The 3,016-nt window shown below is 39.4% G+C and overlaps 1 pseudogene; it reads right to left on the bottom strand.

Moving 5' to 3' along the window:
* Positions 1-306: 306 nt before the first annotated feature.
* Positions 307-811, bottom strand: LOC120249025 (annotated as a pseudogene).
* Between the last annotated feature and the right edge of the window lie 2,205 nt (positions 812-3,016).

Raw genomic sequence — 3,016 nt, 5'->3', positions numbered from 1 at the left:
TTTATGTAAAGAAATTGGGCAGTTTACATTTATCTAGTTGGGTGACCAGTTCTTTAGTCTTTGCCTTTTCCCACTTGGCAATGCAACCCAGGACGTTGTCTCCCCAGTGACCATGGATCTCACTTTATCTGTTGTTGTAATTGGTCCTGATAGCTTCCACCTGCTTGGCCAGAGTTTCTTTGTCTTCCAAGTTAATCTGTGTGAAGGTGACAGTGGTGCAGATCTTCTTGTGGACTGGAAGCCCCAGCCTGGCCTTCCTTGGTAATGCAGTAGAGAACCCCACAGGGCAGGCAGGAAGACAGAGAGCTAAATGGGATCCACATCATGTGCAATCACTACCACCTGAGCCTTCTTGTTTTCCACCAAGGTGATGACAATAATAACCCCAGCTCAAAGGACAGGTGGCATCTTAGCGGGGACATCCCAGCTTTCTTCTCAGCCGAGGCCAACAATCTCTGCTTCTTCTCTTGCTTTGTCTCTGGTCTGTGTTTGTGGGCCAGCTTAAGCAGTTGGTGGTCAATGGCCTGGGTGAACTGGTTAATTGAGGAGGCACTTTTAGGCAATTATAGAGAACAGCCCTTTGACACTGCAGCCAGATGTAGCAGGGCAATTTAACAAAGTGGGTGAAGTCCCTTTTGGGCTGAATGCCCTGTCTGATGCCAGAATTCTTGGATCTTTTCTCAAACAGGCAATTGACCACCTTCTTGGGCTCCTGTTTCTTCACAACAACAGGGGCTGGGGCCACCTTCTTCCTCTTAGTCTTTTTTCCTTTAGGCATCTAGGATGGCTGGAGAAGAGAGAAGGAAGAGAGAATTTTCCTGGCAATAACATTTAATTGTTTGCATGGATCCAAAATACCCCGTGGTATTCTCAGAGCTGCATCTTGAATGGGACAGGGCAGTCATTAGAAAATATGTATTGTATAAATGCTTCAGAAGAAATATTTATTGAGGGTGTTTTTACTACATTGCCTAACAGAACTCTTCCAAGATATTCACCCATTTCTTTGCAAGCAATTTGTTCTTGCTCCAGAATATGATGAAAGATTAGTATATAGCAAAGACAGATTATAATTAGAAATACCACCAGTCTTTTTTGTTTGTTTCTCTTTTGCTTAAATATGAAGAGTTTTTGTGACTTAAATCAGAGGACTATTCCTGGGTCTAAGTGACTGTTATTAGATGTAGCAGAAGCCTTTAGTATGTTGACTAGTTAGGAAACTAGAGCTTGTGTCTGATTACAAATGACAGTAATGGAAACCTGATAGAATCTTCTTATTCATGTTATTTCTTAATGGAAATAAAGGGTCCAAATGTGCATAATGGACAGTATGTTAAGATTGGCTCTTAACAGTATGTTAAGTAGAAGACGTATATCTATCTACATCTATATATTATTTTGTTTATATTTAGTGAGTTTTGTGATTGATCATTATTGTACAATTATTGTCCATTACTTTAAAAATATTGGCTAATAGCTAGCCCTAATCTGATGTGTAGTTGTTCTTTCTAAAGTTTATTCCTGCATGCTTTATAGTATTATGGGTTTGTTATTTTGAGAAGGAGGAAAGAACATATTGGTTAAAATTTTAAATGGTCCCCTTCCCTAAACCATTCACTAGATGAAAAAATGGATACCAGTGACTGGTATCAGCTTGAAATATTGGATGATATAGGCAATTAGCTGTCCTGCAAACAGAAGTTCTGTACTTACCGATTGTCCTAATTATAATCCAGTTTCTATACTAGCTTCTTCTTCATTGGAAAACCATTTCTGTTTAATCTCTTCCACTGAGTTTAAAAACAAACAGAACATTCTGAACATTTGAAAGAGTGGCTTTTAAGAACAGGGTTTGGTACTTGAAAACTGAATCCCCTGGAACAAACCAGAATATAAGGCACTCAAGCTAGGGAAAATGTAATTCTGATGTATGGTCCTACTTGAGGCAAGCTGAACTCAAGAGGTGTTTAGGGAATTGTAAACCAAAATGTTCCATCTTTAGCACTCATTCAGGGTTAATGGAAGGAAAGTGTCATAGTCCTGGCTACAGGGTCTGGTCCCTGAGGTCTGCTCTGGGTTATAATGTCATCCACTCTGATCTCCTATGAGGGCTGCAATTGACAAGGTGATAAGAATCAATCTGGAGGAAAGAAACAAGCTGTAGACTAAGAAACAGAAGGCACCAACAAGCTGATTTGGCTCAAAGGAGTGATATTCAATCTTGAAAATATCGCTATGATGACATGTGTAACTGCTGTTTTTTGGTGATTATTTATTTACAATGTTATTTCTCTTATGATAGTGAATTCCTGGAGGATCCGCCTTATATCTTCAGTGGCAAGAAGCCTGTTTGGAAAACACACACATGTGCATGCATGCTCCCCTTCCCCCCCCCCCCCCCCCAGCCTAAACACAGATACACACATACAGATATGCAGGGAAATAATTTGTATCTTTGAAATTTTACATTGATTTGACAGATGATTAGTTACTGCAGAAGGAAAGCAAGGAGAGAAGAAGGAAAGAAACTGATTTTAATCTTGAATTTCTCATTAATCTTGGCTTTTCCTTGGGAAAATCTATTCCTGTATCTCAGGTTCTTCATATGCCCAAAGGTTAGATAAGACTTGATATGTTTTCTAAACATTTTCCATAATTAATATTTTATGGTTCCTTTGAAATGTTTGTTGTTATCAAAAGCTAGAGTTTTATGGAATGGACTTGCTGGTAGAACACTTGGTACAGGCAGATATTGAAGAAATAAACCTTACCATTATCCACTACCATTTCCAGGCTTTCTTACCAGCCTTCAGTGAACAGAAGGCAGCCTTCCTGCTCATGTGACTGGGCTGTCAGAGTAGAATGGGACAGAGGGCAATTAAGAGAAAGTCCTTCCTTCAGTTTATAGGAAGACTCTCAAGCAATGTCCAGACAAGTTACCTGCTTCCTTACCATTGCTTGCATTTTTTAGGTGATGAAGAATTATTTCATAGAAGCTCTTCAGAATCACAGAGAA

This window comes from Hyaena hyaena, unplaced genomic scaffold, assembly GCF_003009895.1.
Source record: "Hyaena hyaena isolate Hyena2069 unplaced genomic scaffold, ASM300989v1 scaffold_623, whole genome shotgun sequence".
In the NCBI taxonomy this organism is placed as follows: Eukaryota; Metazoa; Chordata; class Mammalia; order Carnivora; family Hyaenidae; genus Hyaena; species Hyaena hyaena.
Note: the sequence above shows the minus strand (reverse complement) of the source record. Positions and strands in the feature narration are given on the sequence as shown.